The sequence below is a fragment of the Chamaea fasciata genome, unplaced genomic scaffold (genome assembly GCF_029207755.1).
Source record: "Chamaea fasciata isolate MVZ Bird 193981 ecotype frontalis unplaced genomic scaffold, bChaFas1.0.hap1 SCAF_2, whole genome shotgun sequence".
NCBI lineage: Eukaryota > Metazoa > Chordata > Aves > Passeriformes > Sylviidae > Chamaea > Chamaea fasciata.
Genome location: NW_027094087.1, coordinates 104,037,991 through 104,052,387, shown reverse-complemented (window position 1 = coordinate 104,052,387; position 14,397 = coordinate 104,037,991). Strand labels below are relative to the sequence as shown.

The window sequence follows — 14,397 nt, the reverse complement described above, 5'->3', positions numbered from 1 at the left end:
TTTATCAAACATCTGTCTTTAATTTGTGATTCCAGCGAAACATGTCAATTATTAAGACATCAAATTCCAAAGCATATTTCAAAAGTTATTTTCTGATACATGGAAATGGTGTAATTTAGTCGCTACAATCTCTAGAGAGAGTTTGGGAAACATGGGTTTTATCTTTACATTGTACTGAGATATTTGAATCTCAGGGTTCTTAAAAAATAATGAAAAGGATCAACACTACATATCATATCTTAATTGCCTTTTTCTCAGAAAAAAAATGCATTAATTTCAAAATACAAGTTCAAGGTACTACTCAAGTAGCCAACAGGGAATGGGAGCCAGTACATTAAGGACTCCAAATTCATGGAGAAAAGGACACAGCTGGAGGACACACAGCCCCAGGTGTACATGAGGTCATGGATCAGAGCCAGGTGAGGGGCACAGCCTGGGCACAGTGAGTAGAGGATCTGTGTGGTAAAAGAGATCAAATCTTGTATTAAGGATCAAGATGAGTGAGAGCTGACCTTAGGAAATGGATTCTTACCGGGAACAGGGAGACAGCTACATGCAGCACTCTGAGACACGGAATAGTAAGTGTTGCTGTTTCAGAAAATCAAAGGGAAATGAAAACAAGGACATTGCTGTTGCATTCACTGAAAGACACAACTTTCAGTTTTCAGCTCCCATGAGTTCTGTGAGGAACAGAAATTGAAGTTCTGCTAAAAGATGATGAGACCTTCATTTAAAGTGGGCGTATTCTCTCCTCCCTAGGTATTTATCACCACTTTTCCACATTTGAAGTTGTTACTCTTAACTTTCCTCTTTCAGAATCTAGTTATTTGCTTAAAGTCACATCATACAAATCAGAATTTTTTTTTATTTATCCCATTTTTACTTGGATTCTGGCTGCATAGTGAACATAAGTGGATATACTCACTCAAATATGTTCACTCACTACTTACTCTCTCAGTGTTAATCAAAGTATTAATATTCATTAATTTTTTACATTAATCTCTCACTCCTTTCTAGCCTTTTATCTATATTTTGTTTTTCTTAAATGCCTCAAGATTTTATTGAAAATGTACTGAAACGGAAGAGCTTTTGTAATACATATTCCATCCAAAAGACGAATTTCAAATGTGCCTGGGGCATGGAATTCTTGGAGCTTTTGGAAACAAACTCCTGTGAAAATCCTAATTTAGGACTTTAGGGGAATGACTCGTAATTCCATTGAAAGGATCTCTTTGACATATGGATGTCTCAGTGGGTGCAGCTCAGATTGATTGTACTGTATTTCTTTTCCTCTAAATGGCACTAAAAATGTAATTTTCAATTTGACTGGTCGGTTAGTTTGTTCATTTCCTGATGTTTTCTTCCTGAAAGAATGAGGTCACAGTTACCCAAGTTGAAAATCACATTATTACTCGTAGCACATATATTTAACTCTTTGCTTTTTTCTATATATTCTTTCACAGGCCAAAATACCTCTTCATAGAATAGCTTCACTGAATTTATTACTATAATATTTACTGATTTCTCACTTTTACTTCAAAACTAAACACTGTAGATCCATTTATCAAGTAAGACCAAAGTTTGGCTTTATGTTCAATGCAAGATTATTGCCAGCCACAGAGATTGTGGTACAGATTCACACCTACAGCTAGTGGGCACAATATGTTGATACTAATCCTGTAAGCAGTTTAGTTCTTTGCAGCATATAATTTAAAATTATTTGGTTGGTGAGACAAATTCTGAAATCCCTCCTGAGCTGCCATTACATTTTCTCAAGGCAAAATGTTATAATCTTCTGATTTTAGATTGTGGCCAAAACTGACACCTTGTATCAGCAGGATTTTCATGCAATGCATAGCCGGCCTTGTCCCTGTGCAAACCACTGTTGGAGACTCTTAGCACAAAAAAACTGTTTCAGCACAGCTTGCAATCTTTCTAAGCCCAAAAGTGGTGTTTAACCCAAACATTATGCTGCTTTGTGTGTAGTGCTACTTATAATGGCTTATCTTTTGTGTTTAGCATCTTAATCACTTTTGCTCCTTGGAATAGCTGCACGTAGGGTCTGGAAATGCCTCAAAAGAGAGTAATATCCCAGGTATGGAGTGTTTGGTTGCTTGGGCAGGTCTCAGAAGTTATGCTTAAAGCCTCCTGTGGAAAGAGAAGATTTGGGACAGCCACACCCTCTTGTACCCAGCCAGCACAGCCACTCAAATCCCTCTGGAAAATAAAGGCACTCTCTCAAAAATTTAAGTCATTGCTAACATTTGCAATATTATTGGATGAGTGCAAAAGATATGAAAGCAATAAACACACTGGTTTTGGAGGTTTTTTACATGGTAACTTGGCATTTATCTTGTAAGCCAATCTTTCCAGATGTTATCTAAAAGAGACAATTTACAAACCTTGAAATCCAAAGTTTGTAATACAAATGTTGACAGCTTCTTAACTAGAGCAGAACACCAGTTCATTTGGTGTGTGTACACTGTCATTTTCAATGCTGCTGCACCATCTGTTCACTCTGTGAATTGTAAATGGTTTTTCATCTATTGGTTTTAAAATCTGTTGGATAAATTGGATTGTAAAAGGTGAAGACATAAATGGATGACACCCTCTCTTTCTCTTCCCCTTAATTACACTATCTTTCCTGCCAGTGTCCAATTGCTGAGAATGGAAATGTTATTGAAACTTGTGATGTGATCTTGCAGCAAATCATTGCTATAGCTGTCACTAAGCAAGAAACGCTACCATTAGGTTTGCAAAATATATTTTACAATCACACCCAGTTTTCTGACAGTGATACCTTCTTGATAGTTTTCCTTCTGGACTGAAAATTTCCATATTGATTCCTGGCCAAAGATGACTTCTTCAAACTGAAGTTAACTGCCTTCAGTAATTGTGGAGTTTTCCTATTGTAAAAAATTTGCATGTCACTCTATATGTATTTTTTAAAAGTTATAAGGTAAGCAATCAAATCAGATTGGCTCCTAAATGCAGAGCTGACAACCTGGAATCTGGCATCATGGAATTTAAACATTTCTTCTAAGAAAGTTTTTTATGTTAACAAAATAAACACTAAATGAAAATTCCATACATACATACATACACATATATAGGGAAATCTGTTAAGACTGCACTGGAGTGCTACCCTTAAACTGCTTGCTTCGATTCACTCAGTTTTATGTCATTGAGCTCTTACATCTGAATAATTGAGGGATTCTTGTGATGGGAGAGAAGCCAAATCTTGTAAGTCTGGAATGTCTATTGTTTCTTTCCTCCTGTGGTTCTTATACAGACTCTGATTTCTGAGATATGGTTAGTGAAAATTGACAAAATTGGAATTCAGGAAACTAGAACATGAGCACATGTTTAGCACAGCCCTTCAGACGGACAAACTTGTGCCTTGGGCATGGGAGACGAATGCCTTGGGAAAGGCAAGATAAAAAGGTAGCTGAGCACCTGATTTGTAATAGAATGTGTGAAGCCCTGTGTTAAAAGTTTTCATAGGTGTAACTGGTAGTGAAACAAATATACTCCAATTAATATTTTTGGGAGAAGTTTGGGGTGGGATGATGTGCAATAACTTGGTTGTGTGAGTTTGCCTGGAAAACTTTTGAATTTTACCCATATTTTTAGGTCATTAAAAAGCTAAACAAGCAGTGCTTGTTTAGCATTCATAATGACGACATCTAGAGCACATTCAGTTCATGTCCCTCTCTTTGTGGCATACATCACTCAGCTTTGTCAATTAATTGGTATCCCTCCAAACGACACAGGTATGAGCTCTTTTAGTAGGGAAACTTATCAACAGCATTAGTTGAGTCCTTCTTGTGATATTACAATACTGTGGATTTAATCCTTTTTTGGTTGGAAAAAAACCCGTGAGCTATAACAACCATCAGATTTGGCTTTTCAGCATTCTAAACTCAAGAGTCTAAAACAAAATACCAATAAAGGAAACAAGAATCTGCTGTTCTTTTTGCTAAGGGAGTATTCTGACTTATTTTTTCTACACATTATTTTGTTCATCCTGAGGCTAGTTTTGTTTTGGGGTTTTTTTACATCTATTATAGCAGCATGGAGTTTATCTTTTAGCAAAATCTGAGCTAGCAAAATGATTATGAGCACTGTCACCCAGGGATAACCAATCACAAAAAAGGAAGAGTTACAAGACTCCTGCAGTAATTGTTATATGGTAGATATCTATGAAAATGCATAGTTTGGCATTAACAGGTTTTTTTCTTGTACTATTTTTATTACCTCAGCTGAGACTTCAGACTAGACCCTTTGAGTTTAAGGAGAATCTAAAAATAATCCTCCCTATGAAAGGCTGATGGGATGTTTATCTTGTTGTTAAGTATCTATTTGTTCATATTACATCTCAAAACATGTTATGATGGGGTAACTGAGAGTAATGACACTGAATTAGGATAAGGAAAATTGAGGTTAAATAGCATACTGATAATCTTCCTGACAGTAATATCTCTGGAATCACTGAATAATCTCCCATGGGAACAGAATGCAGCTACACTGCTTGATGCTTTGAAAAGGGCTAATAAGCACTAGGTGTGCACCTTAGGGACCAGCCTTGCACTAGCAAGGAATGGATAGGGTGGCTGAACAGGTGGCATTTTTTCATCCTTCTATAATTTTGCATGTGGTTTTTGTTCTATTTACAAAGATACCACTGCTTTCAATGCTATCTTTTTTAAGATTATGCTTTTCATAGCATTTTGTAATATGTGACATAAATTTTTCACATATTGAAAAAAATTTCTTGATAGTGGGTGATTTGAAGTGGAGAGTCTTATTTAAAGCAGAAATGTTACTTTTCTCAAGAAGCTAGCAAACAATGTTGGCTTAGTTCTTCAAACTACCTTCTTAATATTCAGCATGAAATGTACTTTAACCAAGAAGAACCTGAATAGAGAGCTCCAAATATCTACACTATAAATTGTTATTTATGGTTTTGACAGTAATAGAAAAGTTCCAGAACTCCTCCTGGCTGAAAGGAGGGTTAAGGAATTTGGGGTTTTTTTCATGGTACCTACTAGTAAGGTGAACATCTTAGCTAGCACAGCAATTACTGCAATGATCCATGTGTTTCCTTTCTTACTGGAAATTACATTTTAGTATATTTTCTTTTTATGAATGGTTTTTGGTTCGATTTGGTTGGGTGGGTGAGTGGATGGGTGGGTGGCTTGGAGTTTTTCCTATCACAGAAGGAAATGAAACTCAGCATAGAGATCTTCCAGGGATCCTTTGGGAGCGGGGTTTTGTTTGTTTGTTTGTTTGAGGAGGGTTGATTGTTTTCTTTTTTTCTATTGAGTTTAAAGTCTTCTGTATGCTTTCTTGAAAAAAACACCACTTAACAATTTAATTCCAAAATTAAATGTCTATTTCCAGGAACTTCATTTTACACTGCCACAGACTGCTATGAAGTGTGAAAAGTCCCCCCCCCACCACCCCACTGCTGACTAAGATCAGCATTAACTCCTACAGGTGTCCACTGTAGTCCTTTGTTGGATGCTACTCTTCGATATTCAAGGCTCTGATGAGGTTTACCATTAAGAAGACAAAGCCCTTGATGTTACTTTTCAGAAGGGTATGATGGAAAATGAAAAGTATACTGATCAACAGTGTTCACCCTTGTTTCTAAGATCTTGATAATATGGAAGGACCTGACAAGAAAGAAAGAGAGTCAGGCTTGTTGTACTTTATTTGCCCTGTTCTGTGGGCAGATGAGAAAAGCAAACCTAAACGTTTCTCACAAGACAGAAGGGTCATTGGCCTGGCAGGAAATCAGACAAGATTCTTCAAGGTAATCACAAAAATTAAGTTTTCATCATAAAGTATTTCCATTTTGCCTGAGGGGCAAATCCTAAGTCTGCAGAAACACCCTCAGAACTCTATCAAGCCTTTCCTGAGAGGAGACCCTTGATAGCTTTCAACCTAAGAATAAAGTGTAGGATGGAGAATGAGGAAAAACCCAAAGGCAAATATCACATATTTACAGCTAGAAGTGAAGCCCTCAATTTTACCTTCTTGGTTAAGTCCCAGAAAAACTGTGTGGGTTTGCTGGAGTTAAGAAGCAATGTATTAATCAATTTAGAGATGATAATAATAATAACCATGCTGCTGTGATCAAGGCACAAGGATTTGGTTTCTAACAGAACTCATATGGAAAAGAAAACCACAAGTGTATAAATTTTGTCTGTATTTTTCTTTTTTTTTTTTTGGGGGGGGGGGAGGGAAGGGGCTATTTTAATTCTAAGAACTGCAATGGATATGTTTTCTTTTGCAGCATAGTGAACACAACCTTTATTACTAGAAGGCCATAAGTCTTTTATTGACCTGATAATGCAGGGTCTCAGCTCTGTTATAAGCTTGCCTACATGTGAGCTATTTCTAATTTGTTTCCACAGTGTGTTTCCCTAATCTCTACACACACCATATCTGTATGAGGTCTGAAAACTCAGGCTTATTTATCACTTCATAACAAACAAGAGCACTTTCTGTAAGCAATGATTGTAAAATGCTACTGCACAATTTTCAAGCTTACCTGGGAACCAGGAAAATAGAAGCAAACCTTGCTAAACATAAAATCAGGTCTAAGCGTGAGGAGAAAATACTCTTGCCACCAGCACATTGTTCCTTGCACCAAAGAACTGGGAATGTCACTGATACCCTTTTCCCTGCTGCTATGCCTCAAGAAAACTGTTGCTGTCAGCCTAACAATCCACAGGGATCTTTGCAGAATGATCAAAATGAAAAAGGCAATGGGTAAACCTTAGTAAGTTTTCTTGTATAATAGTTTTAGATGTATTATTGATAATGCAGCTATTCTTTATTAATTTCCTTTGTCAGTCTCAGAATTATTTTAACTGAACAAGTAACTTTTTGTTGCATTTTTGATTATATTGTTAAGTTTTAATTAAGGCGTTATTAAGTCCTTGGCTTCACATGTACAGCATATTGCCTCTTATTATAGTAATATTCTGAGTGCAAGATTACGCATTAGGTAATCATCACTAAATCATTTCTAAGCATTTGCCCAGTTTTCCTTCAAGCCCCAAATTTAGCAGCCACAACACTGACAGAAGAAGTGCCACAGTTCTTCTATCAGCAAAACCAGACCCTTTGGCTTTAAAACTGGCTACTAGAGGCATTTTCAGGCTCATCATTAATTCTTGTGCTGGAAGAGAATGTGAACAATAATTTGTTCACCATGCTGCTAACGATTTTGTAGACCCCACTTAAAGCATATCTTTTCCATACTGACAATTCCTAGTTGAACTGCTTACTCCCCATACACAGGCTCTTCCATGCATTTGATCAACTTTCTCTTTGAAGCTTAATAAGATCAAACATATATTTCTTGAGATGAATGTACCAGAAAAAGCACTGTCACACTTCACATGCAAATTAGACATGGCATTGTGCAGTGTCATGAGGTAGGGACTTCAAGAGCACAGTTTCCTGTCTCAAACACATAATGATAAAGTTCTCCATTTAGTTTTGCATTCCCTACGTATCAGTTTCATGACATCAACCTAATTCTGAGCAGCAGTAAATAAAAGAAAGCATGTCATAGGACTCATCCAACAAAAAACCCAAGTCATACCTGAGTGATAATATCAGCTCAAAGGTATTCTGTGAGTACATTATTTATCTGTAGAAGGAGTTTTGTTTGTCATTGGCAAATGCACTGCTCAATGCTGAGCTCCTTTTGACATTCCAATTAGTCAGGGAGTACTATAAGATCCTTCTTCAGCTATCTAGAACTGTCCTTGTCCTTAGAACAAGAAATCAATGTCATCAGCAAAATGTTTTCACTCTCTTATATATTCTTGTCTAAGGCAGTTCACGAATACAGCATAAGCCCCAGCAAAGATGCCTGTAGAGTTCCAGCATTCCCAATATTGTGAAAACTCTTTACTACCTGAGCCATGATCATTTCATTTCCTTAAAAGTCTTTGGTCTTGCAATGTCAAAAGCCTTCCAGGAATTCAAGACTGCAGAAACCAAATCACCCCTGTTCAACTGCTGAAGAACTATAAATACCACGACTCTCATAAAACAGGACTTACTTTTGCAAAATCCTTTTGAACCTTTCATACTGATTATTTTTAAGCCAGTATCTACTAATTCTTTTCTTCCCTTAGAGTTTCTAATTTCCACTTAGAAAAGCAGGACTAGAGGGCTGAAGTTCCACGAGAAATCCATACATTCTTTAAACAAGTGAATCATATTTCCAACATCTAGCCAGTAGTATCAAGGCATCTTAAAAGAGAGGTTGTGTGCTTTATTGCTTCAGCTATCCACCTCTCTGGTCCTGCAGACCTCTTGGATTAATGACAGCTGCCCTAAGAAGTTTTTACAGTGTCAGCTTTGTTTAACATCTTCTACACCTGTTTCAGCTTCAGAGAGACCCTCTCCTGGTGTGGGTGTCTCCTGAACTGAACAGTGCTCAAAAGAATTGATTAACACTGCTTTTATGCACTGATAAAAAGATCTCTGGCAGGTTTTCTACTCTGGGTGTGTTTGAAAACAGATTAATTATTAATTTTAACTCATTTTGCTATTTAATTCTCAGTCTCTCTTTTAGACAGTCTCAATGCTTTTGCTGTCCATATTCAGAAATTTATGGTTGTCTATCTTGCCTGTATTTAGATGGATTTATTTTTTTCTAGATAATCACTTCTTGCTTCAAACATCTTTGATCTTTTTTTTTTCATGCTGGTTTCAGTTCACCTCTTCTCTAGACTTTTTAATAGGTGGTGTGCCCAGAGAGTAGTATTATTTATAGCCTGATATTTAAATAATGAATATTCCTCAAGAAACTCTATTAGGCTCTAATTCAGTAAAAGTCATGCTCAAGTTCGAACACTGTGAGAATGGCCTCACTTACTTCCTTAGAATTGCCGATGTTCACATTATGTTCATGTTTAACCAGTATTTTTGAACTGTAGCGAGAATGAAGATTGTTTAAACATTCATTAACAAGAAGTAGTGATCAGATTTTTTTTCAGTTTTTAATAATATAGTAAAAAAGATATCATTATTGTAACTTCCTCATGTTGTTTGTAAGTTTATTCTAGACATTTTTGCCCATAACTAAATATATGTTCATTAGTTTGGATCTTTGTCATTATAAAGTGCAAAGGAAGTTGAACTTCATAAGATTGCTCATTTAATAGAAAATGTATCAACATTCATTTCAAGCAAAATATAACTTCTGTTCAACAGCTTGTTCTGTGGATTTTTTTCTATTATGGAAAAGTATCAAATAATAATAGAACTTTCTTTGCAATTTTGCCTTTAATAATATTGAATAAATTATGAAAATTTATACAAAATGTTAAATGAAATTAAAAAGAAGAGTGGAGATTATGTGCCTGGCTCCTCATACTCTGCTTATAGAGGAGTAGCAGTAATTTTAGTTAAAGTGTTAAATGACAGATGTCCTTGAAACAGCAAATCCAGTAAATTATCCACAGGTCATTCTTAGAGAAACATTTTTCATTTCTGTTCTATATTATAATAAAGAAATAGGTGTATACCTCTTCTTATGCTTCTATATGAAGGATAACAGAAGAGATGGAAATATACCCAGAACTGTATATAAACATAACACCTTTCTGAGAACTCATTTTATAATCCCCCTAACACTGTGGAGATTGATTGGCTTGTGCAGAAGTAAATGAAAATTTACAGATTAATTTACCACACTCCTAGCATGATATGCCACACAGTTTCTTACTCTTAGGCTACACAGCTACAAATTAATTCAGGTTAAAGAAAACTTTGCATTATTTTTTACTAATTATAAAAAAATGCCAGTTTATGGCGGCCTCTGTTACCAACAATCAGATATAGATCCACTTCTTAGTGCATCACAGTCTATTTTTTGGTAAAACACTCTTTTTAAAAAAAGCATGTAGAAATACCCCAGTGCTCTTTTTTAACTGATTAAGTCTCGGTGTCATCTTTAAACAAGTCTCTATTTGTGGATACAAGACAAAAGTAGGAAAATAACTTCAGAAAAAAAAAAAAAAGAAGCTGCACTTAGGAAAAAATTTGTTCATCATAAAGAACCCAGGCAGATCTTGTAGGTTAGATTTTGAAAACTGATCTGTGGTCAGTTTTTTCAAAATTAATGATGTTTCTGAATTTATAACCAGGCTGGTTTTTGTAATTTTGGAGGCTTTTTGAACTCAAACAGTTCTCTTGTCCTGCTTAGCAGTACAGATTACAATTAACCTAAATCAGCTAAGTCAGTGTAGGCACAGATGTGTAATTGGGTGAAAATGATTACAGGTTTATAATCATTTGTTGAGAAAACAACAAACAGTCATCTTAGATTTTAGTAATATTCTCAACATCTTGGTTTGCACAGGTTAATTATCCTCAAACCACATTTCTGATAATGCTAGCTTATCTGTTCAAAGCCTCTGCTTACATGCCTTGTTTCTTAAAAGATGTTTATCATAGTTCTGAATAATGGAAAATGTCTGCCTGACCTGTAAAATTCAACTCTGGAAAGCAGCCTAGGTACTTCCTGTTTAAAAGTTGGATTATCCCACTTGAAATAAAGTACTTAAGCGGTGCCAAGATAATATATATTTTGATTGCTACTCATTTCATCTCTTGTTTTTGGGGCATTTTTGTTCATTTTTTCTCTGTGGAGGTTCACACGAATGTCTCTTATGTCAGCTGACAAACTGTCAGGTTTTATGGTAGATGTGATACCTCTGTCTGTTTATTTTGGAAAATCTGGGTTTTTAAGATCCCTTTCTTCAGTAATTTGCATACACACATGTATCCACAACAAACTACTGTGAGGAATTTCCTCTTGAGGTTTGAAATATTATTTTCCAAAAAGAACAGAATAATAGATCATTGATTTCCATTTTATCTGTTTTTGCGTGGATGTGTATAGAAGACTGTGTGTGCACGTGCCCTGTACAGGGCACTGGTGAGGCCACACTTCAAACCCTGTGTCCAGTTTTTGGCCCCTCACTACAGAAAAGCTATTGAGGGGCTGGAGTGGGTCCAAAGAAGGGCAGCAGAGCTGAGGAAGGGTCTGGAGAGTCCTGCGAGGAGCAGCTGAGGGAGCTGGGGATGCAAAGCCTGGAGAAAAGGAGGTTGAGGGGAGATCTTATAACTCTCTACAACTCCCTGGATATAGGATGTAGCCGGGGGGGGGGGGTGTTGGTCTCCTCCCCCAGGCAATCAGTGGCAGGACAAGAGGACATGGCCCCAAGGTGTGTTAGGGGTTATTCAGGTTGGACATCAGGAAAAAGTTTTTCACTGAAAGGATGGTTGAACATTGGAACAGGCTGTCCAGGGAGGTGGAGGAGTCATCATCCCTGGAAGTGTTCAAGAAACAACTGGATGTGCAACTCAGTGCCATGGTTTCGTTGACATAGTAGTGTTTAGTCAAAGGTTGGACCTAATTAACTTGGAGGTCTTTTCCAGTCTTAGAGATTCTTTGTGAAAGTGCATACTTTTTTTTGGCATTTTATTCAAATTTCTTCTGTCTTCAGCACAACCAGTGTCTTCTTATATATTACTTTTTCTACTCTATTCTCCAGTATGAACTAGAAAAAAAAGTGGTTTAGTATTTCTAATGTGTAACTAACATGCAACAATTGTGCCATCAACCATGATTCCTTCATATATTTCTTCCTGTTAATGTAAAGAAATGTTATTGAATCAAAAATATCACATAGACATAATGATTGTCAGAAATATTTCAAAGTATATAGAAAATTTCTTATGGCTATGAAAGCTCTTTGCTATAGGACTGCCTGTCACTCGGATCTAGGAAGTGGAATTATTCACTCTTGGTTTTCCTGGAAGTATGTTCTTGCCAAAATGCTGATATTGGCCATAGACTTAGAGGATATTAAAAAAAACCATAGTCATTTAAACATAACCTTAGGATGTTGGAAGCAGTTTCTTTCCTCTGATCAACACTAAGATAGTGGGTTTTTCTGTAGTCTATTTTAAGTCCAATTGTCCCATAAACTAATGATTCCATATAGACTTTGAGACCCCTAAGGAACTGATCCCTTTTTAGACCATCACTAGTTATTTTCTTCGCTTCAACTTCTGCATGTAGTTCATCTGTTCTGAGGAAGTGCAAAAGGACAAATGAGAGAAGAAAGTAGTTTTAAAGAAACATCTAAATGTACCTCACTCTGTATTTTCTCTTGAAATGGGCCAATTGGTCTCTGATGAGCTTTAGATTAAACAATCAGTAGTCGAAAGGGTTCAGCAAAAGTGATTTTCTTTCTTGTAATACCAAGAGTTTCCTTGGCGAGAGAACACCTTGGCTTGACCTTTTGTTTCATATGCTATAATTATTTGGAGCTTTGCTATAATAACAGCATTTTCCCCTTTCAAATGTGATCTCAGGTAGTAGTTTCTCTGCAAATTTTTGGCTCTCTGTCAAGTCATTTGACAGCTAATCTCCTAATATATTCAGGCTAGAAAATAGGAAGTATACGGCTTCTGCATTTTAATATGAGAATAACATTAATTATTCAAGTTAAATCAGCACAAATTAAATTTTAATGCCAACAAGTCATTATCATGTTATCTTAACCAAAGGGAATATCGAGTCTTTACAGTACTCTTCATTTCAGTTTACTCTTTATTTCAGTTCTTTTTCCCCATCTGAGTGAGCAGGCAAACTTGATCTCACCATTTTCAGAAGTCATGTATTTCTCAATCTCAAAAGTATTTGAAAGAAATGAAAAAATGGAAAACTTTTAAATCTCCATTTTTGCACATATGAGCAACCTGCTGTAGCTGGTGCTGCTCTGAGGAAGGGGTTGGACTGGGTGATCACCATGGGTGCCGCAGGAACTCTGTGGGCCTCTGGTATAGATAAATTCTAAAAAATCTACTGTATTGTTAAGATGGAGTTGCATAGACAAAATATGTGGGTATGTGTGTATGTATATATATACATATTATATATATATATTTGTATATATGTTTGTGTACATTTACATTAATTAAATTCCAACTACTAAAGGCAAGAATTCTATGAATATCTAAGATTCAGATATAAATCTGAGCCCTATTTGGTAGATTTTTATGAACTTCAGTACTTGACATTTAATTCTGTTTAAAAAAACCCTAAACTAGAAAAGGAAAATAAGATAAAATTTTTCAATAGACTTTTTAGACAAATCTTAAAATTCAGCTGCTGTGAATGCCAGTGACTCACTTACCATACAAGAGAATTAAAGAATAGAATAAAATTTAGTAGAGTAAGGACATCTTTTTAAATTACAAAGTTATCAACCTTGGAATTATTTTTTCTTCTCAGACTTCAGTTCCTTCCAGCAACTATGCACACTTCAGAATAGAGATGCAGAGTGCCAGAGCTCTTCAAGAACTGGCCACAGGTGGATTGTGGTCATTCCCTGGGTTCTTGGAACAGATCCTGCTCTGCACACCTTGATCCTGCACTTTTGTACTTGGAATTTTATCATAAATCCTCAATGCTGCTCGAGTGTTACAAGTGGGCAGGCTATTTTTAAGGACAACTGGTAGAGGTTGTACACTGTAGACTGCAAGAATTTCCAGAACCACTGGCAAGTCAGGGAAGTTGTTTCCATGATGGGATGGGGCTGAGAAGACAGAAGGGTGAATAATTTTTTTTCCAGTACAGTTTAGAGTCCTAGGGTTTTAGAAGCATGAACAGTCCCAGGGTTTCTATCTCAGCTGCACCTGTCCCAAACCTGGATGAGTGTTGAACGATGTTCTCACTCTCTGGGAGAAACTAGAGAGAAACAAATTCTAGAGAGAAGGAAAGGTTTGTCCTGTCCTGAGCAGTCTATGTTGGTTTTGTGTAAACAGAGCTAGGTTACTGTGAAATCTTCAATAAGAGTTAAATAATGTGTATATTTAAAAACAGTTTCCTAAGGTCTATTATTGTAGTCACCATTAAAGTCACTTCTCTAACTTAAGACCTGTAGTATCTCATTAAGGCTGTGAAAATTACCTCACAAGTTAAATCTCTGGTTGTAGTTTCAGTGCTTAACATTTTAGAGGTTCTGATTGCTGGTATTTTCCTTCTGTTTTTCCCTTATTTATAGATATTGATGGAGGGAAATATAGAGTGCAATTAATATAGCTTTACTAAATAAATACACCACTTTTAGATAGTGTTTATGTTTCATTTCTTTTTTTCAAAACACTTCTATTCTTTAGTTTTAATATCCAGTATCTCTTATTTCTATAAACTTTTCCATCTTTAAACAATGAATGTCAAAAAGACACTGAGGGGATTTTCAGTTACGTCGCTCAAAGGATTTCAATAGTAAAGTGTGCTTTCTCTAAGGAACATTAAGTTTTAAGTGAGTTATTTGGTTCTGGATG

General features: G+C 36.1%; 1 long non-coding RNA gene across 1 annotated transcript; it reads left to right on the top strand.

The window, feature by feature from the left end:
• Positions 1 to 500: 500 nt before the first annotated feature.
• On the top strand, positions 501 to 13,995 carry LOC136286106 (uncharacterized). Its single transcript, XR_010719761.1, has 3 exons — positions 501 to 578; positions 662 to 759; positions 13,343 to 13,995. It is a non-coding gene; the product is annotated as an uncharacterized lncRNA (long non-coding RNA).
• The last annotated feature ends 402 nt before the right edge of the window (positions 13,996 to 14,397 follow it).